This window comes from Amblyomma americanum, chromosome 10, assembly GCF_052857255.1.
Source record: "Amblyomma americanum isolate KBUSLIRL-KWMA chromosome 10, ASM5285725v1, whole genome shotgun sequence".
Taxonomy (NCBI): Eukaryota; Metazoa; Arthropoda; class Arachnida; order Ixodida; family Ixodidae; genus Amblyomma; species Amblyomma americanum.
In genome coordinates, this window is record NC_135506.1 from 68766494 (window position 1) to 68793026 (window position 26533).

The 26533-nt window shown below is 48.2% G+C and overlaps 1 protein-coding gene across 1 annotated transcript in view; it reads left to right on the forward strand.

Moving 5' to 3' along the window:
- The window catches only part of FoxP (forkhead box transcription factor P), a 548205-nt gene that overhangs the window by 334005 nt on the left and 187667 nt on the right, over positions 1–26533 (forward strand).

The window sequence follows — 26533 nt, forward strand, 5'->3', positions numbered from 1 at the left end:
TTAATGACACGTCCGATGATCTTCAATTCGCAAGATGTGGATGGTCGGAACTACCGTTCGCCAATGGCGCAATTTTTGAAGCAGCAGCAGCTTTGTTTATAACGCGGGGAAAAGAACTTCCCGGAGAATGGGCGCGAAAATAAAAATGCGATTAGTGGGCGCCAACGGCCGCGACTTAAAGCGCCTTCACTGTTTGACGCGCTTGCTTCAGCTTTAGCAAGCCAAACAGATATGCCAGCGCCGACACCGTAAAAATAGCGATCCAGAAAACAAACAAATTCAGAAAAAATGCCCCCTGGCTTACATTCTCCAAGCGGTGAATGTGATGTTTGGGTGAAAGCTAATGATCTTTAAACTGATCTGTGATATCAAAATAGCGCGTACCATAGTTCACAGGTACTGACATTTCCAACTTTCATATTTGTGGAAAAATTTATCGTTGACTGAGTACATCGTTGCCTTGCGAATGTGTGCACTTTATTTTCCCGGGAAATCAATTAAGCGGAGAAAATGGGCATAAGCCGTACATGTGACGGGAAGTCAAGACAACAGATGGTCTTTCAGAGTAACGGAGTGGATTCCAAGAAAACGCAAATGTAGCAGGCAACGGCAGAGAATCAGGGGGTGGGGGGGGTGATTTTAGGAAATTTTTGTGAATAAGGTGACCACAGCTGGCAGAGAACAGTTTTAATGGAAGGCTAGGAAAAGGTGCATTGGCCCTGCAGTGGACGTAGATTTGATGATAGTGATGATGATGTTAATTCTCATGATCCTGCCTCATTACGTGTTGCCAACAACCGTATAGGCTTCAGTGCCGCCGCGGTGGCTCAGTGGTCATGGCGCTCGGCTGCTGACCTGAAAGACGCAGGTTCGATCCCGGCCGCGGCGGTCGAATTTAGATGGAGGAGAAATGCTAGAGGCCCGTGCGCTGTGCGATGTCAGTGCACGTTAAAGAATCCCAGGTGGTAGAAATTTCTGGGGCCTTTCACTACGCCGTCCCTCATAGCCTGATTGTCTTTGGGACGTTAAACGAATTATAATTTACGTATAGGCTTCAGGAAATCGGACTTTGGTTTGTTAGACGTTCGCAGAGTTCTTTATCGAACAAAGCTTTCGTGGCGTGCTGTACGTCATCAATACATACTCTTGTTTACTTGCCTTGATTGAATAACAGCCATTGCTTCGCGAACACGTTGCACTGCGCGATAAACGTAGCTGCCCGTACAGTGATAATGCTGGTGAAGAGAATTTTTCCCGGCGCTTCGAACCATTCGACTGCGAGCATGATGACGATGATCTAAAATCTAGAGCCTCTTTGTCTAGTCTTGAAACAAGAAGAAAAATATCTCAGTTATGCTTGTTCCATAAGTTTTATCATTCATCTTTAGGAGCATCGATCATATCAGCAGCACATCGTCTGTCCAGCCGCATTCACCGCAGCAAGACAGTGTACCCTCCTCCTGCAAGAACCGCATCTCATTTACGATCTTTTTTTGTCAAATCATCTAGGGACTGGAACGATCTGCCGCCGGAAGCCATACACCTCACCAACCCCGCCAAATTCAAGAAAAAGATTTAGACCATCATCTTGTAGTCTGTCATGCCCATCCCTCATGTAATGCCCCATATCCGGGGTCTTTAAGGTAATAAATGAATAAATTACTTGAGTCTAATGACGCAAAGGTACCTTGCCTCAGTAGCGCTAGCTATGGCTTCCGCGTTTATGAACATCATGCGGTGGACTCGAAGACCCTTTTCTCGAAACATTTCTTCGCCCCAGGGTAGCCAATAACCAGGCCAGGAGAAACCTTGTACTCATCGCAAAACCAGTGGGCACCACGTGACACTGGGGATCGAACCCAGCACCTCACCTACACTTCAGTCCTTCCACTGTATGCAGGCAGAAAACAGTGCGTCGATTAGCTGCCAACGTGTTAAAAGGCGCTGCTGTCCGTAGTATGTCAAGCACAAAACGGTCGAACGTGTGCTTGATGCCGTCATTGCGTGAAGTACCCGCCGTCCAAAGTTTCACAGTTGTTGAATTACTTCGCACGATTTGATTTATTTTTTTGTGAGTACATTCGAACCCGACCGTGGTGGCTGTGTTTTTTATGGAGGAAAAACGCTAAGCCGCCCGTGTGCTGTGCGATGTCAGTGCGCGTTAAAGATCCCCAGGTGGCCGAAATCATTCCGGAGCCCTCCACTACGGGCACCTCTTTCTTCCTTTATTCTTTCTCTCCCTCCTTTATCCCTTCCCTTACGGCGCGGTTCAGGTGTCCGCCGATATATGAGACAGATACTGCGCCATTTCCTTTCCCCAAAAACCAATTATTATTATTAATATTATTATTATTATTATTATTATTATTATTATTATTATTATTATTATTATTATTATTATTATTATTATTATTATTATTATTATTGTTGTTGTTGTTGTTGTTGTTGTTGTTGTTTTTGTTGTTGTTGTGCGTACATAATTTTTTTATAAACAGGGTGGAGTCGCATTTATACTCTCCGGCGGGTTGCATTTCGCTCGCCAGGCAGTAGTTCCGTCTTCTTGGCGCTCCCCCTGTTTCCCTTGAATGTGCAAGCTTCGGGGGCCTACGAAGACAGAAACCTGTTTAAGCACTACGACATGCCCCGTACTCGCGACGCGTAGTAGGGCGTAAAAATATTAGAAAAAAACCAACCAATGGCAATTCGCATGCCGAGCTTTCCGTGATGATTACCACGGCAGACTCTTCCTTACTGCTGCAAAAATGTAACCTAGAAAATGCTTCACGCGCTCTCACCAACTATTGCCGACGTTACGGAAGTCGATGGAAGACAATTGGATGGACCGTACATTCAAAATTCCCGCGCTTATTTTCAGTGTCCAACGCCACGCTGCACATAGTGGTAGCCGTGGAAACTAAAAGCGTCTGCCCAGATTTACTGAGCTTGCGTACAAGAGGTGTTGGATCAAGGACAAAGCGCAGGGGAGGAGATAAATTTTAAATTCAGAGCAAGGCTGATGAACCCAATCGTGACCGGAAACGGCGGAAATGCTGTCTGCGGGAGGGACATGCTTTGGCAGGTATTGCGCAAATATGTGAAATGAATGTCGTTGAGACAGCGCGAATTTGGCTACCGGAAATCATTTGTATAAAATATATTGGAGATAGAAAATAAAAAATTGGAACTGAATGAGCGCACTGATCTCACCAGCACATTTTAAGGCGAAAGCCTTTCATGGCTCATGCTCGCGTCCGTCCGTCCGTCCGTTACGCTCTTCGAATGCATAATAAAAAAAACTGTGCACGATGGGATTCGAACCACCATCCTACCGCTCCGCAGCCGAGCATGCTAACGACTACGCTACTTCCTGCCTTTTTTTCTTTATTGCATGGAAATAGTGCCGAAAAGAAAAGTGTAAGCACGCTCAAGCCATAAAACACCAGGCCACCTTACCCCTGCATGACCCCTCCTTCCAAAACATCAAAAGTCTGGGAGGCACTCACATCCATCCAGATAGGGGAGCCAGCTAGGCGGCTCCTGCAGGGCAGCATATACTCCCCGCACCAAAGCGCATTGTTCACGAAACAAAGATTTCGACGACCGTGGTGATCCGGCGTGGCGGTCCATCACGCGGCTCTTCCGGAGACTAAACAGTCCCAGCAACATAAACAGATCACATGGCACAACACAGTGTTTCTCCACAGGCAAAAAACGGGTAATGTAGGGTGTGATGTCGATGTCCTTCTTAATTGTTCGTTGTAGAATGTCCGAGAAGAATATAGCATCAATGCACCGAATAAAACGCTGGAGAGTGTTTGCAGAAAGGCGTCGAATCAGACGGATGCCTCCCAAACGCCCTCCAGTTTCTCCAACATTTAAGATTCACAAACAATTGTGTACTTAACATCTTAACCACACATCAGTGACACAAGCAGGTACACCGCGCTTAAGGCTTTCTGCCTCACCGCACTTTGGCTCAACAAAGTGCCCCCCCCCCCCCCCTGAATTTATTTTGTGCAATTATAGGTTAAAATTTATGTCAAGCTATTCACGGGGCCCAGTTTTAGAGTTGGATGCGATTCACGAAAACCGCAAAATTTGGGTCGTTTGCATTGTGCCAGTCACGAAACTCAGAACAAATATGCGATCAGCGTAATTCCAATCTCTCAACAGTACAGTACCCCAACTTCCGGTTTCGCCTCCCAGCTAGTCTGACATCTTTCTAACCGGCGATTTCGGCACAGAGGTATCTCGAATTCTACCTAAACCGTAACAGACTCATGAGGTAAACTGTAAATGATTCGGGAGCTGCTAATCATTCCTAATAGCGTTCTCTCAATGGTGCAGTATCCTAACTACCGCTGTCGCCTTCAGACTCTTGTAGCAGCTTTTTAAGCTACAGTTTGCACTCCAAAGCATCAAAGAATCAAACCTAAGAGGTAACACACATCCGGAGAAGCTAGTAAGTCGTTCTCAGTATATAAAAAATGCCGATACAAATATTCAGAACAAAGGGACCGGAATAGCATTCTTTCATGTTCAAAAACGTAGCACTATAATCCATTGCGCCACAGACCGACCCGATGCGAATGAGAGCTTTTAATTGCGCTCTATTTCTTTCTCATAAAACTTATCCTATTAGCCCCGTCCCCATTTCACAGGGGATGCTCCTTCCTTCCTTCCTTCCTTCCTTCCTTCCTTCCTTCCTTCCTTCCTTCCTTCCTTCCTTCCGTCCGTCCGTCCGTCCGTACATACATACATACATACATACATACATACATACATGCATACATACATACATACATACATACATACATACATACATACATACATACATACATACACATACATACATACATACATACATACATACATACATACATACATACATATACATACATACATACACACATACATATACATACATACATACACACATACATACATATACATACATACATACACACATACATACATATACATACATACATACACACATACATACACACACATACATACACACATACATACACACATACATACATACATACATACATACATACATACATACATACATACACACATACATACATACATACATACATACATACATACATACATACATACATACATACATACATACATACATACATACATACATACATACATACATACATACATACATACATACATACATACATACATACATACATACTATGGAACTGTACCGTTAAGAGAACGGAACGATGCGTCCGACCATGGCCTGTTGTCAATGTCAGGAGGGGATGCACATGTTGGTGATGGAAAACTTTTATTTTTAGGAATGGTGATGATAACCGCTGCCATACCCTCCGTAACGAAAGCGCACCTTGATAGGACAGTAGACGCAGACTGAGGCGCCCCCTGTGATTCGTGAAGCTGGCTATTGGTGGCGCCCCACAGCTTGGCTTTCTCCACCGCATCCACGCATTGAGATGACGTGAGCAACTGATATATATATATGCGCCGCAGGAGGCGTGACATTCAGCTAACAACTGAATTTCGGGCCAGTCGTGCCGAATCCTGATGCGCGGGGCCTGTCGGGATCTTCTCGACGCGGAGCGGATGTTTTCTTAACAGTGTGATTTAAATTAATCTTTGCGGAACCTGGACTTGTGAAAGGAGGTTGATACCTCGTTGCTGCACAAATTATGCATGTTAGTGATTAATCCACTCCGTCCCACTGATTTTAAATGAGCAAAAATTTCATGCTGAATTTGTCGCGCTGACACGTTCCAAACTGCGCGATGTTTTTCCCGCGGGTATTTTCCACTGAAGGTCTTTTCCACCTCTCGCATAAGTTCTTTTTGTAGCATGTTTATCAATTGCCAGGCAGTTGGGCCTGCGCGCTTGTGTGCGCCGTTGTCTGCTCAAAAAAGCGGCTCCTTGACTCCCGTCAAGCTGTCACAGCTTTTTTCTAAGGGGACCATCGAAATTGCAACAGATGTCGAGAAAAACATGATTTTTTTTTCCTATTGAGGATGGCCAAGAGCGTCTGATGTTGATCATGGTAGAGGCGTACTACAAACACCATCCCACAGGCACCAAATTGTTTCACACCAGCCGAGTTGGGCCAACTCAGGGCAAAAGAGGGATTCCTGGCACTACGGTGAAAAGAGTGGTCTTGAGCAAAGGAAATTACGTAATAACTGTCTCACGTAGCTCGGTGGACACCCGAACCGCGCCGTAAGGGAAGGGATAAAGGATGGACTGAGAGAAGAAAAGAGAGAGGTGCCGTAGTGGAGGGCTCCGGAATGATTTCGACCACCTGGGGATCTTTAACGTGCGCTGACATCGCGCAACACACGGGCGCCGGTTACGTTAGGATCCATCGAAACGGGGCCGCCGCGGTCGGGTTCGAAGCAGGGTACTCCGGCTCAGTAGAAGAGCTCCTTAACCACTGAGCCTCCACGGTGGGTGAACGCTAGGGTGCCTCGTTACTGCTTAAAGGTAACTGTATCGAGGCACCCTACCTGACACCTCTAATAAACGTTGTGGCGGAAGACTTGTGGAAGCCTCCTATAACCCTGGCACATCCCAACATTTCGCGCCGCATGTCACACGGCGTGGCTCACGTGTGCCGTGACAGAAGAGCGCTTTAAAGGAAGACACGTGGACTCTGGTATTTTTTTTTTTCGGAAAGCAGAATGTTGGCGAGCAAAGCGTGCGGAGATGTCATGCCTCGGCTTCGTGACAGCCATTTTTGCAAGGTGTCCAGAAAGGTCAGACTTGGACTCAGGTTCTGAGAAATGGTGGCAGACAGACATCGCGCGATGTGTATAAAGGAAACTAATCTCTGTAATATGGATTACCATGATAGGGGTTCCATCCCGTGTAAGTGATGGCTGTATTTAGCCCACTTAACGATTCTGACCGCTGAAACTCGGCACTGAAGACAAGTTGAGGCTCGCGGTCGCGTTTAATGTTCTGCGATTTAGCTGCTAATCCAGTCTAGCATACTAATTACGCTGGAAGTCATCAGCGCACCTGTCCTTAACTTGTTCCTGAAATCAGGCTACTTTTCAGCTCCTATTCTGACCTGGGTCTATGTCATGCAACCTTTGTGGTTTACAAGGTTTAACGCATAACTTCGATCACCTGAGGTTATATAACATGGACTGACATCGCACAGTACACGAGCCTCTAGCATTTCGCCTCCATCGAAATTCGACGGCCACGGCCGGGATGGAACCCGCGTCTTTCGGGCTTGTAGCCGAGCACCATAATCACTGAGCCACCGCGGCGGCTTATGCAACAGCGTATGACGCATATTTGTAATCGGGGACAGAAGTGGTATACTCCACGCAGCGTGTGCCGGAGCCACGGAAAACTCGATCACAACGCCATCTAAAGCACGAAACATAGAAGCGAGTTAAGCGACATGCCTGCAGATAATAAAGGGCTCCCATTGGCTGTCTCGATCCCAGATGCCGCCTGTAGATGGCGTTACGATGCAGTTTTCCCCTTCTCCGGCTTCTGCTGCGTTGAGTGTACCACTTTTGTCCCCGGCAGTACATTTACCGACACGGTTTCAATATAACTTTCCAGTGCAAAGCGGTCAAATTTTTAAAGGCAGGAATGTCTTCGACGGCTGGATCGATGCTTTTTGGAGATTATTACCGAAGAAATAAGTTGAAGAAAAGAAGATGAAAAATTTCACTGGGAGCACTGTACAGTCCAATACAAGTCAAGAACGCAGCATCTAATGCATTTCAAAAGGAAGCACTGCAACTAATTGCGCTGACCTATTTTCACGACGTCGGTAGCGTGGAATCATAGGGGCATAGTATAATGCAAGGTGGTACACTGCGACGTCATGACAATAGGGTTCCGTCATTGGTAGCAGTGCCTCATTTAAAAGGCTTTGTTCTTGTGTTGTATCTGACTATATCACGCTCTATCTCTCTCCCTCTCTCCCTTTTGAGCAGCCGTGCAAAATGTAAATAAACATTTACTGACTTGGTTTGCCAGACGAGTCTTGAGCTATGGCCTGTGGTCTCTATAGTCTATGGTCCTACCATTTGTTGCACACTGACTCCTCTTTAGAGCCTGCTTATGGTTTTTGGCCTACTCAGTTTCATCCTTATACGTGAACCGCCTAACGGGGCTTTGGACGATAAACTAATGCCACCGCACGAGAGACGTGGCAGAGCTACGCGCCTCATGTTTTATGGTTCCGTCAGCTGAGCGCCCCACTTAGCGATTGGACGTTTCATCGATACTTTCGGTACCCCTTTTGTAGACGCTGCGGGCAAAAATTAGCTAATAGAATCTATGCATGAGCCTTCGCGTGAGACATTGTTTCATTACGGTTTGCGTAAGTGTCTCTGCTTTGGTTATCTTCGGTCGACAACCTAGACTTCAAAACCTTGATCACTAGAAGCAGCGAATATAGATATTAGGCGCTGTCCCAAGCGAACGTGAAGAACACTGCAGGCTCGACATCCCCCGTCGGATGTATGCAAATCTGCGAAGCATCCGATCTTTACATACCTTTAGATGCTGCTGTTTGAGTCAGGCGCCTCTCGATAAAGGAACTTATTCAGCAATAAAGATTATGTTTAATAATATGTCTAGTTCCTGGAACGCATCATGCGTTACAGAGCTCGATTTCTGTCGAAATACGCCATTAAAGAGAGCGGATAGGGAGTGCCTCTCACGATTATATACCGCATACGCGTCCTTCATAGAAAAGATAGAAATATAAATAAAAATAGGCGAAAAAAGTAAGTTACGAATTAAAAAAATTACGGCGCTGACAGCAACGTGACAAATCAAGGCAATGCCAATCTCTCTGCATTGCGTGGTCTGCTTAATGCTTAATGCAGCCATTGCAGCTGCAAGTATCTTTGCTTGTCCTCCACTGTTTGGGGCACGGTTGTCGGCGGGGGCACGTGCGATTGCAATTAAGATGCGGAACAAGCCAACGAGCGACAATCGGAGGCGACATTTTGCCGGATCGCGGCAGCTGATCAACATTACATTTGCATGCTGAGCGGTTCTCCTGATTTTAATTTAACTTTTTTTTTCACAATCGAAAGCGCTTTATAATTGCGTCAAGAGGCAGGCGCGCGTTCTCCCAGACAGCAAGTAGCTCGCGAACTCGTATGTAAGGCTGGCTGGTGGTGGTGTCGCGGTGTCTAAACAACGCCTCAGTGTGGTATCCGGAGCGTCGTCCGGGGAGCATCTCAGCAGCAATGATTTGCACCCTCCAAGGCCCGTGCGCACAACGGACAAGCGGCATCCGGGTAAGTTGCTTGTCAATTGTCTCATCGCCACGTCAATCGGGGCCACTTTCCTGGTGGAAAATTAACGACAACAGCGAAAAACCTCACCTCCCATGAGAAGAACGCAGTCTGCGCACCAGTGATAAGGCGCTTCAAATTGAGGAAGTTCCTCCGTTATTTCGTAAGTCTTTCTGCACCTTTACAATGGCGGTCCTTACTTTGAGGCGACTACAATCGAAACAGCGCACGGAAATTTCTGTTTGTACCCGGATGATAGTGGTAGGTGACAGCGATAGGTGTGCGACGCACCACCCCTCCCCCTCCCCTCAAATAGAGCTCATCACACGACCATAGCCGTCAAACTGTCGAGAAAGCCCCCTCTCCCCCCCCCCTCCACCTGCTCCCGTGTGACCATCATGGCCCACACATTTGGGGGTTACCTGACTGCAGGTGACGCCATTTGCGTGCCCTCCCCGTCACGGACCCACATGTTCTATGACCTATGCCTAAGTAGACAACGTTTTCATTGATCAGTAGGCAAATCCCCGAGAGTAACTATCCGTGTTATAATGGGGGGGGGGGGGGAGGCAGTATCTACAGCGAGCGTATGGATGGATGGATGGATGGATGGATGGATGGATGGATGGATGGATGGATGGATGGATGGATGGATGGATGGATGGATGGATGGATGGATGGATGGATGGATGGATGGATGGATGGATACGGCTGAACCCTTTAAATCGGGCGGTGGCTCAAGCCACCTAGCCATAACATGAAATTTTACTCTTGTCTTGATTTTAGCCACCAATAAGATAACCTTCGCTTGGTTACTTCTACCCGCTTAAAATCTACTTTCCCTTCACTGTCCTTAAACCCCAATGCCTTGGATAAATAAGCCCCGCTGCTTTCCACTTTAGGGTGAAGCCCTTTACAGAAAAGTATCAAGTATCAAGCGTGCGGCACAACAGTGGTGCCGCTCTGGCGGCTTCGGGAGGAACTTCCGGTTTAGGCGGACAGAAAGCGGCCGCAGGTTACTTACTTGGTCGGAGAGTTCTTGCTGGAACAGAGCAAGACTGCTTCCAAAAACTCTCCGTTTATAGCGACAATTGCTTTTGCTTCTCGTCAACACTGAAAAAGGGCCTGAATCTGCAATTCAGGCAGCCAGCTCGAATCTCTTCTGTACTGCATGAATAGACACTGCTCAGGCGAAATTATACAGCAGCGTAGTCATCTTGCGTGACAACTTTCGCGTTAGCTTATGCGATATGAATATTTTACTACTTTGGCCGCGGCCTCAAAGAACGGTGCACTGAAATAATTAGGGCAAGCCGCATCAATGAAACTGATGTCTGTCTCTGTATTGATATTTCATTGCCCATTCTTTTTCGAGAAATCTGGAAGGTTTTGGTTTTGCCAGTCGTAACAGCACGAAGAAAATCAGCGGTTGTCGAAAATGTGTGCAGTGTGCTATGGATGTAAAAATCCTATTTTCTTTGCGTGAGTTGTCATGCAAGCCGCCAATAGCCAAGATTGTGTGGTACCCATTGTGGCCTCGGGTGACGTAATCGAAAGGTGTAAACAAAACAAAAATAGAAGATGGTGGAAAACTTATTACGATCAACTATTTTGGGTTTCAGGTAAAACATGCGCCAGTTAGCTGGCTGTGACAGCAAACTTTGTTCTAGCGCCGCCACTTTTCCTGTCTCGTTTTTTTTCTTCTCAAACCTTTGGTTCATTTTAGATGGAACACCCTGCATACCTATGTCATTGCACTCTAAGGGTTTATATTTAGGTCGATAATTTTCTGTTGGCCGTCTTTTGTACCGCGATAAGCCAAAGGAGGCTGTGTCGTTCAATAGTGTTACGATCGAAAACTGTTGGAGTATCATCAGCGCGTACGAGGGTATCATCAACCGAGGCATCTCAAGCGGTTCTCCACAAACAACGCAAACGCCTCTCCCGTAACTGTCGTGCAACTGCTCATCCATTTACGCGGGTTCAAATGCCGGGCACGGGCAGTAGTTGAAAAAATGGCTTTTTTTTTCTTTTACGATCACTTTAGTTTTACTTTTTTCTTTTATTATCACTAATAGGAAAAGATATGACGCATGCAGCGCCCCCTATAATGCGCCCTGAATTCAGTGTCTCCTTAGTTTGTTGGTTGACATTAGCGCTCCATTGATTTGCACGTCTTGTACACCCGAACGTCACAGTCTGGCTCCGTGTTTGTATTCCAAAATTATGCGCTCTTTGATACGTCAAATCTTCTGGCACTTATGCTCACGCGGTTGTGAAAATCTATTGATTCCGCCTCGAAGTCACATTAGTAATGCGCACTGTCGCCTCTTTATTGAGGTCGTCACACGCCGACATTTTATTTGATCTCGAACAATTATTGTGGCCCACGTGTTCACGCAAAGATTAAAGAACACGGTTGTCTTCGTTCAAACCACCTTGATTTTAACTATATGCCACATTCAGAGGTGCGGTCGCAGAATGAACAGTGACCGCGCCCTTTAATAAATCACCGCACCTTATCAACTCTAATCACACCCTGCAACGCCACAGTGGCCGGCACCTAATTTAGAGGTTGCGTGGAATCCAATCCAATTCAATCTTGTGGAATCGAATCATCGAGTCAAAGAGGGACTTGAAAACGCAGACAGAGATGCTTGGGACTTTATGTGCGGTGCTATCGTGGTACGGCCAAAACTGCTTGTAAAAGAAATCACTGCAAAATTAACGGTTGTGCTTAAACAAGTGTTTAAACCTGTTTTGTAAATTATTTTTGTACTTCTAAGCGCTCTAATAAAAACTGTAACAAGGTAACCATGTGGGCTAGTTGGTGTATTTCAGACGTAACTTCACCAGCGAAAAAGCACGAGACACCGGCGAATTGGCTGCTGTTATCATGAAAGTTATACTTATTAAGAGCAATACTGGAACGTTTTTATTAGACATAACTTCACCACGGAAAGCACGAGACACCAGGAGAAGAAGAACATAGGACAACGCTGATGTCTCGTGCTTTCGCTGCTGAAGTTATGTCTAATAAAACTTTCCACGAATGCTCTTCATAAGTATAACTTTCATGATAACAGCAGCCAATTAGAGTACCGGTCTAGATCTCGTAATCTAAATGTATGTTGCCAGATTCGTACGCCCTTAATTTGTCCCGCGGAATACCGGGAGGCTGTAAGAGACGTTACCGTGCTCACTGGTATTCCGGTTAGCAAGACTGTGGAGAGGGTACAGTGCATGGGATTGCGGCCAGAGCTTTTGCTCTGCAGTCAGTCTACTAACCATCTGTTCAGCAAGAAGGCTTACCTCGAAAGCTCGTTGGCGGGGCACGAAACGTGCAGGATTGTTAAGGAGTCCCCAGGCCACGCGGTCTACTTTTGAGCAGTATATAAAGACACTTACGGCGTCTATGAAGCTACCAAGGTCCTCATGGAAGAAAATAAGATTCCTTCTCAATTTTCGCAGATTTATGGTTTCGAAAGAGTCTCAAATGCTCCACTGCAACCTCAGAAGCCGACCCTGTCGTGGGCTGGGGGCGGTTTATCTTTTCTGGCCCTTCCAGTGCAAACAAATTTTGCAACAGCTTCAGAAGCACTGAAGGAGTATTTGTGATATAATGTCGACTCTTCCCCATTGGGGATGTGATTTAAGTTCGACAATATCATATTGGAAATAAAAGCTAATATAGTGTTGCGACTATCTCCCCATTATTTACGCCTAATGAGACCGCCGAAGTCTTCAATTTCGCTAGACTGGCTAATTGGGCAACATCATTTGTTATCTTCCTGAAGGAACAGCGATGTTTTGCAGTGATGAAGAAAGTGTACAGCAGTAGCGCTTAGAACACGATTAGACACCACTGGATGTCATTCCCCTAGTGAGGAATGGGTACGCAGGGTTGTATTTGCTCTAGAGAATACACTTCTGCGTACACAAAAAGGAATTGCTGGCCTGAAAGCGTAACAGTCTGACTTGACCAAGTCTTTGGACTGCTTGTTAACACTCCACACTCCATAACGACCACATCGGATCACTTTTGACAAGAGCTGCCATTCAGAGCGTCACCTTTAAGACAATGCTGCAGTGTCATCTTGCAGTTACTGAGCACACACAACGTTTTTATCTTTTTGTTATCGCTGCTGTCTCATGTTGAAATGGCACATAACCACGATGTGCTATTGGCCGCATTGTTGTTGGCGAGTCCTAAATGGAAGAGACGGAATACCTGCTTGTAATCACATGAACAGTGATTTGTTTATTTATTTTTTGCTGCTAAGAGACAGTACAAGGGTGAATTATTATTACTCACGTGAGTAACGCTATTCGTGAGTTTCCTTACAGTCAAAAGCCATAACCATCTGCGTGGCGAACATGACGCACCAAAACCGCACCGATACCATCGCACTTCCTCTCCGCGCAGTCACTTAGTACATCGTCTGGGCTCGCAGCAGTAGTGGCAATAGAAGCAGCAGCAGCCAGGTTCGTTTGATGGAAGAGCGGAGGAGGAAGGGGGCTGTGCGCAGCGAAGCCGTACGGAGGAGGGGGGCGTGCGGTGGCTCTGACCTGGCGGGACTCGGTGCCATCAGCACAGCGCCGTGCGGCCACCGAGTTTCAGACGCGAAAGCGTAAGCAAGACGACGTGCGGTCGCGATGGCACTCCGGGGATTTCGCTTAGCGTCACGCGGCGGCGCAGTTGGTTTGCGCCGCGCGAGCACCGTTTCGTTTTCAGCTTGTCGGAGAGGAGGCGAGGGGGTGAATAGGAAGGGGGAGGGGGAGAGGCAGTGGAAGAACCATCACTGGTGCACCGCCGCGGCTTTGGCGTGAGGCATCTCGATTAAACGCAGCCGCAGCTGGAAGCAAAGTGGTCGGCCACTCTATCTCTCTCTCTCTCTAGCGTTCTTTCCACATCTTCCCTTTCTGCTCACACACCACCACACCACGCGGGAGGTTTGTCTCTTGCTTGGCGGGCTGTTTGGTTTCGATTTCACCCAGCTACGTATCCTACTCTTCTTTGGAGTGTACGCTTTCGTGTATACGCTTCCTGCTTTCTTTTCATCGCTGGGCTGTGGCAGCCGAACCGCTGAACGAACTCGCACCCTCTCAATGCATCTGGCCAACTATATGTATACGCGGATACCTGTCGTGCGTTTTCGTCGGTAGCGTGAGCGTGAACAGTAGCGTGCGCGCCTTTTTTGTTGTTTTATTAACCTGGCGCACCCAGACTACGAGAGCGTGCCAAACTGACAAACGGCGCTTCTGTTTGCGGAAAGCGGCGCCCTCAAAAGCGGCGGACAGAGCTGTCGAGCAGCGCTGTCTGGACAGCGACGTGTTTCGTCATCAGCCGTGTCGTCGAAGGCATGACGACGTCGAGCGAGTGGTCTGAGCCATGGTTGACACGCGTGTGTCTTCGCGCAGAGTGCTGAACGATTCATTTGACAAAAGACAGGTGTTTGCATATAGACTGCTGGAGGAACTTTATTCGTAGTAAGTGAACGCCAAAGCAAGGTTTATTTCAATGTCGGTTCTGAATCGCAGTGTTTTCGGTGATGACTCGTTCATTGAGTGTAACCCAATTCATTGAGTTATTCCGCTGCCTATGGAAAGAAAAATTATAGGTGTAACGCTGAGAGACCGCAAGCGGGCAGAGTGGACGAGATAACAAACGCGGGTTAATGACATCCTAGTCGAAATCAAGAGGAAGAAAGGGGCTTGGGCAGGGCATGTGATGCGAAGGCAAAATAACCGCTGGCCATTAAGGGTAGCGGAGTGGACTTCAAGAGAAGGCAAGCGTAGCTTTGAGCGGCAGAAAGTTAGGCGGGCGGATGAGATTAATAATTTTTCGGGGATACGATGGCCGCAGCTCGCAAAGGACCGGGTTAATTGGAGAGACACGGGATAATCCTTTGCCCTGCAGTGGGTGTAGTCAGGCTGATGATGATGATGAATACACGAGGCGGTACCATGGGCAAGAAGCCACCAGGGTGACGTCGTGTACAAATTGCAAGAAAGAACCATGTTGAAAGAGGACACCAACGAATAGTGTGTTGAAGTAAACAACGTCAATACTCTGAGTACGTGAGATCGTCCTTTGACTTTGTTTTTTCGAGATGAGCCTCCTGTAGTGGACTTGATGCGCGTTGTTTTCTGGCAGGCGCTCTTAATCGGTAGTGGCCAGATAACATCAGCACCATGCCATAGAGAGCTGTCCAACAGAGACTGATTGCGGAGCTATGGCTGCTTGGGCTCTGGGCCAAGTGGGTACGCCTTGCTATGTGCTATTCTCAGACGCGGAAAGTAAACTGTACAACCCAGAGCCTGCCCCATGCTTGAGCGGTAGTGGATGGCGTGGTGGCTCTAATTGCTCCTTGTTATCCGCGAACGTCGCCTATATTAGAGCTTATAGTTGTTGGCCGAGTCGGTAATTTCTACATGATCGTTTTTTTTTCCAATCACAAACGGGACAAATTCGGAAGGGGAAAAATACCTCCGGACTTCCCGCTCTTCGCCAGTGTAAACAAATTTCAGCGATTAACGAAGATCAATGTGACTTACCAAAGCGATGGCCTTGTGCTAAAACATCCGCATCGCATTCGGGAGGTGCCGGGTTCGGCTCCCCGCCGCCGGGGACCCATCGGTTTTGTAACGGGTACAAGATTTCCCCGGCCTCGTGATCGGCTTCTTTGGGGTGAAATGCTTGGGAAAAGGGTCTTCTACCAAACCGGTGAAGATTAGTATGACTATTACTTATATACGCAGCGACTCTTGCTTTTGTTAACAAGGCTTTTCACAGAATTAACGAATGAGGTTTTCACCCGCCGCGGTGGCTCAGTGGTTAGGGCGCTCGACTACTGATCCGGAGTTCCCGGGCTCGAACCCGAACGCGGCGGCTGCGTTTTTATGGAGGAAAAACGCTAAGGCGCCCGTGTGCTGTGCGATGTCAGTGCACGTTAAAGATCCCCAGTGGGTCGAAATTATTCGGGAGCCCTCCACTACGGCACCTCTTCTTCCTTTCTTCTTTCACTCCCTCCTTTATCCCTTCTCTTACGGCGTGGTTCAGGTGTCCAACGATATATGAGACAGATACTGCGCCATTTCCTTTCCCCCCAAAAAGAAACAAATTAATGAGGTTTTCAAGAGAAATGCACGGCTGCAGTTTAGCCAGTTCTCTCATCCTTTGCACGAGCGGACGACACCAAAGAAGAAAAGGAATAAAAGACAAAATTTTCCCAGTGGACGATCAGCGCAGCCAGCCTTGTAAAGTATAAACTGACAGGAGCAGCGTTCAGAGATAGGAAGACTGCAACGTGGCTCGGGGAAGAAAGACGAGTTATTTATATCCTAGTTGAAATCAGGAACAGGACATATACAAGTCGCATTAATATTAAGGGGAACACAAGTATGAGCATTCACTCAATGATTCCGCAATAAGTATGAATGAGAGGCAAACTTTCTCCCGTGTTCCAAGTAGTTTTTTTCTTTTGTACGCGTAATAACCGCAGGCAATTTTCAACTCTGCTCCAGAAATTAGAATAGAAGCTGTTCTAGTGGCCAAACTAACTGTTCTCTTCTATGTACGTGTTACCTGTACAAGATCGAGACGCGTAGAAAGGTAACCGATGGTAACTTAGGGTAACGGGGTACACTGTAAACAAAAGGGGTAAAGAAGGTGTATGCTCTCCTCTAGCGGACTCCCTTTTATAAAAGGGAGTATGTTAGAGTACAGCTTACTCCATCTTTACTCTCATATAGGCGTAGTAAGTTTTTTCAGCTCAATTCAATTTTTTTTAATCAGTATCACTTCATGATGCAGGCAGCGTGCGGCAAAAAAGCCACCAAAATCTTCAATATGATAAAAAATGCCTAAATTCAAGACATACAGAGTGAACAAGGAATCTGGCAAAGTAGCTATAGAGACTATATAGACATTCACTTTCGTAACACTCGTTTTCTAACGCATACTTTTTTTTTTTCATGTGAAGTGATTTCGCGTGGGCGGTTGGGATTATGGGAAGTCTTCTGGGATGAGGTAGCCGCAGCTGGCACAGGACAGGGTCATTTGGAGGGATGTGAGGAGTCAAAATCATGAGGAAGGAATGGGCTTGGGCAGGGCATGTAATGCGAACGCGAGATAACCGCTGGTCCTTAAGGGTAACGGAGTGGATTCCAAGAGAAGGCAAGCGTAGCAGGGGGCGGCAGAAGGTTAGGTGGGCTGATGAGATTAGGAGGGTTGCAGGCATAGGGTGGGCGCAGCTGGTAAAGGAGAAGGTCAATTGGAGAGATATGGGACAGGCCTTTGCCCTGCAGTGGGTGTAATCAGGCTGATGATGATGATGATGATGATGATGATGATGATGATGATGATGATGGTGATGGTTATGATGATAATGGGAGCGACCTTCGTCCTGCAGTGGAATTGTTGAGGGGACGGCGATGATGGCGATGATAATGATATTAATGACACTGATAATTATTTTCCCAGTGCAACCCAATTGCTTTTTTTCCAAGAACGTGGAAGCGAGAGCGGACTTGCGAGAAAGACCAATGGACCCTCGCATGTTTCCGACTCTGTGGAAGGCAAAGCCAGCTGCATCGCAATCGATGCAAAAGCCACTTGCACTCGTTGAATGCATCGTCGCTCAAATGCGCGGCTATCACGCACGCCTAACGCTAAAACAATTCGGCGCCGGAACGACAGCTCGTTCTGTACGAGCGCATCGCATGTGAACGATAAAGCAGCAAACACAGGCCTCCTCCTCTTCTGGCTCCAGCGCTGTCGATGGCTGCTAATTTCTTTTCTTCCTTGGAGCCGTCTGCAACCCGGTCGATTTTGCTAGTGCAGAAGCAGTTGGTTATGGGAACTGTCTGCACGCCACGGCTTGGCCGCCGTCTACAGTGTAAAGAATGCTTGAGAAAAAAAAAAAAGAAAACTCGCTTAGCCATTTAGGATTCCGGAGCCCTCCACTACGGCACCTCTTTCTTCCTTTATTCTTTCACTCCCTCCTTTATCCCTTCCCCAACGGCGCGGTTCAGGTGTCCAACGATATATGAGACAGATACTGCGCCATTTCCTTCCCCCCCCCCCCCCCAAAAAAAAAAAAACCAATTATTATTAGCCATTTAGTATGTCTGGTGCATCCATCTGGCGGCGGTTTGTGGCGGCCTTTGCGAAACGGTATGGGCGGCCTGCTCTTGTCATGAATTGCACACACAAATACAGCACATGGATTTATTATGAATGGATTTTCTTGGTGATGCGAACTTTCTGTACGCAGCATGTGTAAGGTATTCGTTGGTTCGTGTAGGTTTGACAACTCTGCACACACCTCCAGTGTGCATCGGAGTTGGACACAGCGCATTTCAACCACTGATTTAATTCGTAGACATATCTCATTTGCACATCGGATTCAGTTGGGGAATAAGAGCTGCTCTAGTAAGCCACTTTTGTTGCGAAAAACCTGAATCTTCCAAGTCAGTTGTCGACCGCGGCGGCTGCGTTTTTATGGAGGAAAAACGCTAAGGCGCCCGTGTGCTGTGCGATGTCAGTGCACGTTAAAGATCCCCAGGTGGTCGAAATTATTCCGGAGCCCTCCACTACGGCACCTCTCTCTTCCTTTCTTCTTTGACTCCCTCCTTTATCCCTTCCCCAACGGCGCGGTTCAGGTGTCCAACGATATATGAGGCAGATACTGCGCCATTTCCTTTCCCCCCAAAACCAATTATTATTATTATTATTAAGTCAGTTGCGATACTTTGCGGAAGAAACATGAAGTACGCATTTTTCCAGGAAAGCTGGGACATTGCATAACATTTCTGTGCAGACCCTTCGCTATCGCCTTGCGCGTGTGACCGCAAAAGGTTCATTCTAATTTCGTCTTTCAGGTACATAATACGGTAACCTTTTTCCTCAGTTTATAGCAGCCTCACGTCATTGTAACCAGTCCAGCGCATGGATGTTTCACGAAGAGTGTTTCTATAACGCAGTGAGATATCAGCAACAGCTCAACCTAAGCGCATCGATGGGAATTTATTAGCAGATCCAGTCTTCTTCAGCGAGCATAGCACAACGAGAATACTTTTTTAGCGTAGCCGAGACGCACTACAGCGAGCGTATACCAAACCATTCTGGCGCCATAGCAACATGGGGGCGCGCATCTGCAACTGTGCATGCGCGGCAGCCACTCGGCAGGTCTGGCGTGCGTGTACGTTATAACACGTATTCGTTATATCAGAATTATCTCTCAAGAGAGTTTTAGCACGGCGGTGGTGTGTTGGTGTCGACATATACCGGAGTAACGTATGCTTGCTATCGCACGCGCGGTGGGAGGTGAGCACGCAACCTGGCTCCACATCCTGCGCATGCGCACCAGGCGTATGTTGATCCGGTATGCCATGTCTACGCTAATACACCTTCGCTGAGCTCAAACTCTCCAGTATAGCACAGGAAAACGCGCAACGCGCCAAACTAAATTGAAGCTTTCTATTAGCCGATGCCTCATTCGCCTTATTGTATATGCACACAACCCTCCAGTCTCCACTGCGCACCCCTCGGTTTCTCCTCTGAGTAACGGGTCTCGTTGACTGGGCTGCCAAAGCGACCGTCGGGTGGCCACCGCCAGGTAGGCGGAGGCATAGCACGGACGAGAGAACTCATAACCGGACGTGACCGGTCGCGGCCACGGAACCACCAAAGCGGGGCCGTATATTCGAGCGCGCAATGCGCACTCCTCGCTCGGCCCCAATGAACGCCCGTGTTTTGGCGTCGCGCTTTCGGGAGCGCACGCACAGACACACGCACGCTGCAGATGCGGCGGTCGGCTTCCTCCCATTCGAGTGCATTTGTATTCCGACTGATCGGTACCGCGACACGCCATTCCGGCGATGGGGGCCGCAGCAGCGCGGCACAACACACACACACCGCCGTGGCGGCGTCGGTCCCGGCCGTGTCCCGTTGTTTCTATTTTTCCCCCTCCTCCTCGACCCCGTGACTGCGGCGTCGCCTAGTCGTCGTCACGTTGTGTGTTCCTCGCTTTTTGTTTGGCTTTTGTTTTGTTTGTAGCTTTTGTTTCTCGGCGGGCATGTCGCCCTCACGACGCGTCTGTCCGTGTACGCGATGATGATCGAAGCGCGTTACGACTGAGTCGTGCGGCGTTTTTCTAATCCGTGCTGCTGTGAGATGCGTCGCCGCTCTTGCCGCTTGGAGCTCTGCATAACCGCCTAAGCACTGTTCAGAGAGAGAGAGAGTTGAATCTGATTTAGAGCTAGAGCCGGAACGAGGATCAGCTAGACCATCATGCTTTTAATGTGTCGAGCTCGTGATGGTTTATGGCGGTTTAACGTTCCAAAGCGACTCAGGCTATGAGGGACGCCGTAGTGAAGGGCTCCGGGAATTTCGACCACCTGGGGTTCTTTAACGTGCACTGACATCGCACAGTATACAAGGGCCTCTAGAATTTCGCCTCCATCGAAATTCTACCGCCGCGGCTGGGATCGAACCCGCGTCTTTCGGGTCAGTAGCCAGCACCACAACCACTGTGCCACAGCGGAGGCTTTGTCGAAACTTTTCATCTCGCGCCGATTGATGCATTCTTGAAATGGACGTGCGGGCTATGTAGGGTCAACTGGCAAAGGGGCGATCATGAGCTCGGGTAGTTTGCGTTGGCGCTGCTGTCCTAGCCCTGCCAGTGGTCTTTCATTGATGCCACGAACCTACGAGCTGGCAGCTTTAATCGGTTGCGAAGTGGTGTATTTGAATTCACCACCACTTACACCGTTGTGGTGGAGGCGATCCGCCATCTTTAGAAACGTCCCCGTTGTTAGCACCTCACAGCGTGTATAGGGTGCCCCGAGGGATCCAAGTGACGCCTGCCGCGTTAATTTACTTGCACGCCATTAAACCAACTGCTCTGATCAAATTTTTCGTTCAGCAGTGATTCCTATAGAAGCGATTTCATGGCTAGAATAATATAGAGTACAGAAATCGAAAAGCCACCCTCAGGGATATTATTCGCCTCGCTGTTTGCGAGCAATGTTACAGACAACGACTAAAGCTGCAAAAAGAAAGATAGATGGAGAGAGAGCGAATCCATATATAGATGGCGAATTAGACGATATAAATAAAAGTAAAATAATTTAGTCAGACCACATGAGTACAAAGAACGCAAAAGAAAAAATCACTGACTTCCTATCAAACCGCCTCCCTCCAAACTCAAGGAGTACTTCACCATTGCCTTCACCTTCCATATATGTTTCTGTTACGTAGAAGCGGGTTGTTTCGCTATGAAACTTTCGCCTCGCCAGTTGGCCTCACCCTGCACAACAGGTCTCCAGTCTGAGAGACCCGACAACCATACTCTGCGTCCCCGAAGTTTCAATACCTCCCCCCCCCCCCCTCCTTGCGGTGGTTAAGTGACTAGGCGTTCGGCTGCTGATCTCCAAGTCGTGGATTCGAATCCCTGCAGCAGCAGCGATGGCTGCATCTACATCAGTGACGGCGAAATGCAAAAATACTCGCGTGCTGTAGGATATGAGCGCCCGTTATAGAACCCCAGGTGGTTGAACTTGATCCGGAGCTCTTCAGGATGGCGTCCCTCGCAGCCCGTGCGAAGCTTCAAGACAGAACCGCATATACCATACCATACCATACTATACCATACCATACCATACGGCCGCCGCGGCGGCTCAGTGGTTATGGCGCTCGGCTGCTGACCCGAAACAAGCGGGTTCGATCCCGGTCGCACAGGTCAAATTTCGATGGAGGCGAAATTCTAGAGGTCTGTGTACTATGCGATGTCAGTGCACGTTAAAGAACCCCAGGCGGTCGAAATTCCCGCAGCCGTTACTACGGCGTCCCTCATAACCTGAGTCGCTTTGGGACGTTAAACCCCATGAACCATAAACCATACCATACCGCACCATACATACCATACATATCATACCATACCATCCCATATATTTAATTGCTTAGCTAATTTAGTTGTTTCATTTTTTTCGTTCATATGTTGCCACGAACCTACAAGCTGGCAGCTTGTAGGTTCGTTTCATTCCATCTTTCATTTCCATTGTTCATTCCATCGTTCAGTGGTTTGTTCATTCCATTCATTCATTCATTGATTCAAGTCAATGGCAGCAACTAACCTCATCGCCCTGTAACAATCGACGCACGTCCACTCCGCGCACGCGCTGCGCTGCGCGCCTATGCGGAACCGGGCGCTTCGTCGTCGTTCTGGGTCATGCACGCGTCGGCGGGCCATGTTTACAGCGGCGCGCGGTTGGCCCGCGCTGGTGTGTGTGCGTTCTCCACGGCTGGCGGCGGCGGAGAAAGCGTACGCGCCGAAGATGGGGGCGAGGCGAAGGAGAGGGGTCCGCGAAAGAAAGGACGCATGGCGGTGGCGTCAACAAACCCAACCGGCTGGGACCCGCCGTAACCGGCGCCGCTTTGCCCCCCCCCCCCCCCCCCCCCCCCCCCCTCTTGCCGCCTCCAAGGGCGTGCGTGCATTCGGCGTTCCGCATACCCGCAGCAGTGCATATGGGCGCCACGCGCCTTCCGCAAGTTCCGCGTCTCCAAGTCCACGAAAGGAACACCGGTGTCTGTGTACGCGATGTCGCGCGCGTTTTTCCCCATGTCGAGGTCTTTCGTCTATGTTCACACTGCTCTTGCATACCGTTTCGACACAACCATCCTTCTAGCGTGAGCCACCATCTTACCGTTCGCCTCCCACAAGGTCGCGGGGTAGAATCCCGGCAGCGGCTGCATTTCGGTGCATTACGGTAAATTCGAGGACTGGCCGTTAGAGGCGCGATGTCAGTCGTCTGCATGCCCCACTTCCTTTGTTTACACATTTCACTGCGTCCGGAATGTATGCTCGTCTTTTGTCAGTGCCCCGTGCTGTTTCGCTTCTTCCGGTGACTCGTGTCAACGAGCTGTTTTCTCATCATGTCCTCGATCACGCGCCAGCAAGCCCGACTAAACACGGTGGTAAGTGCTGACGTGTTCCGGCTTCGCACCCTTCGCGTTCCCCCCGTTTCACTGCGCGAAAATTCCTACTTCTATTTCGGCTAACGGGCGCATCGAAAAGGTAGAGCTTTACAGAATTCCCCAAATAAACGTGCAGTTGCGAGGGAGCACTTGTGTTGTATTGTCGTCGTCGTGTCTCCTTCGCTCACTTCAGACCGTCCGTCCGCGAATAAACGTGGACAACAATGAGCAGGACACATTTTTTTTAGACGTAAACGTATCCTGTTCACGGGGCCACATAGAGCGTGCAGTGTCCACCTAGTGGCGTAGAAAGGAGCGTAGGTTTTCTTTATTACACAGGTGCGTCGGGAAGCAAATAATATTAAGAGAAAAAAACATGACTGTCGATTTGCGTAGCAAGGACAAATGCGGATGAAATGCGCTAGCACTACGGTTTTCACTTCGGTTTCGGTGTTCGAATAGCGATAACGGGTTAATGCCAATATATGCGGAATAAGTCACTCTGTTCCTTACATTCGTAGATCATTGGGAGCCCCCGTACCACCCATGACAGGTGCTGACTCTGGTGGGGCTTGGGGACCCAGGTTTCCCTTCTCGAACAACCTCTCGCGACCAGCCATTACCTGAACTGCCACACACACACACACACACACACACACACACACACACACACACACACACACACACACACACACACACACACACACACACACACACACACACACACACACACACACACACACACACACACACACACACACACACACACACACACACACACACACACACACACACACACACACACACACACACACACACACACACACACACACACACACACACATACATACATACATACACACACACACATACATACATACATACATACATACATACATACATACATACATACATACATACATACATACATACATACATACATACATACATACATACATACATACATACATACATACATAAAAGCCGCCGCGGTGGCTGAGTGGTTATGGAGCTCGGCTGCTGGCCCGAAAGACGTGGGTTCGATTTCGGCCGCGGCGTTCGAATTTCGATGGAGGCGAAATTCTAGAGGCCCGTGTACTGTGCGATGTCAGTGCACGTTAAAGAACCCCAGGTGGTCGAAATTCCCGGAGCCCTTCACTACGGCGTCTCTCATAGCCTGAGTCGCTTTGGGACGTTAAAACCCCATAAAACATACATACATACATACATACATACATACATACATACATACATACATACATACATACATACATACATACATACATACATACATACATACATACATACATACATACATACATACATACATACATACATACATACATACATACATACATACATACATATATACATACATACTTGGGCGATTGCCCTGTGGGCAGCCTGCCACAGAGCAGGCTTGGGGCAAAGAGACAGCGGCTGAAGGCGGGGAACCACTATAAGTGCCAGCGCACTTAAAGTATGCGGTAAACGAAATACATAGATTGTCCCGAGCGTGAGACATTGGCCTCTGTGGAAGCTCGTGTAAGAGGAACTTTATGAGAAAAGTTGAAAATGGTGGCTGGCGAATGAAGGAAAATTCTCTTGCGCAGTTTTGATGACAGGAGGACCATCCAGGACACGGTGATACAGGCAGAGCACGAATTACCCTGCCACCATTTTCTGCGCTTCACCATGAAAGAATGACGGTCGCTCCGTTTGGGGCAGCTCCGCGCAGCCGACGCAACTGAACGCGTGGACGTCGTACGCGTATAGCGCCTGGATCTGTACCGAAGCGGGCAGATATGAAGATGAACGGGACAGAATGCGCAATGTCACGAAAGAGACAATAGACTCGCACTTGCTGTGCTAGCGTCGGAAGCGAGCAACGTGCGCTTTCGATTTTTTTTGCTTTTCGTCTTCACCGCTTTGTTGATAGACCACGCTACTGCATGTACTACGTCAAACGGACCTGAGGCTCACTTTGGTTCTTCGGCCTACCTCGGCGCGTGTGTTTTGCCCCTTGAACGCTCTCCATCGCGGCCATCAACTTCCCTTTGTTTGGAGAGAGGAAAAAAAACGCTGTCTAATGAAAATCGGATGTTTTTTTTTGCCACCCCGTAAAAGTTGAAAAATTAAAAAAAAAGAATCGCCGAAAAGCTACTCTGCGTGGTGAGGGTGGTTTAAAGAGAGAGAGAAATCGGTATGGAGAATGATGGAAAAATATTTGAATTAAAAGAGAAAAAATCGCCAAACAGAAATGAAGGTTATGAAATTTGTATTCGAATACCATGTACCATCGGGGGGCACTCTTCTGGTGTAGAGACCGGCGCAGTGGGCCCGATTCAACACCAGAAGCGCTTTTTCGGGTGGTTCCCCTGACACCCCCCCCCCTCCCCGACCCGAGTAGCACGTGCCTGAACTTGGAGGGAGGGTCTGTTACTTTTGCCCCCGTTGGTACGTTAGTGCAAACAAAACGTAATGTTTGTCAATATGTCCGAAGCCCTGAAAGTAACAAAATAAGCTCCAACATTGCCTCGTCAGCCAACATCTTCGTGCTGGTAGCGTTGAGTTGGTGCGCGGATTCTAAACCGGAGCTGGATTCTTCAGCGCATACAAAGTGGGCGTTCCAGCTTAAGCTTCGGCCAACTGCGAACTCTACAGAGTTTCCCGCGACCGTTGTGAAGCAGTAAGCGCGACACTCTTCAGCCGTATAAACCGACTCCCAATTGCGATGTCAGGGACGTTGATATGCGTCTAGAAATTACTCAGAACTGTACACTCGAGCCTGTCCCATTCGGAACTGACTTCGCGCAGCACCGAGTTCCCAGGAGCACAGTTCGATCCTACCAGTTGCGAAGCTCCGACGCAAATGGGCTTAGCATAAGGATTGTTTTTGGTACTCAGCAGATGGTTGCGCCACCTGACAGCGCTATAATGAGCTATTATTAGCGTTCTGGAGCATTTTTATTCGCTATAAACAGTTCGTCTAAACGCCTGAACTGCAGTGACAGTAGCCAACTTCCTATTCTCAACCCTCCTTTATCCCTTCCTTACGGCGTGGTTCAGGTGTCCAACTATATATGAGACAGATACTGCGCCATTTCCTTTCCCAAAAAACCAATCATTATTGTTAATTGAAGTGAATGATTTTGATGCACAATGTCTATGAGGAGTTACGGAGTTCTGTGATAGGAGGGGTGAAAGGTGTCTAAACACAACCGCACGATTTAAATGCGTAGCTTCTGTATACGTACGAGCCAGCCAT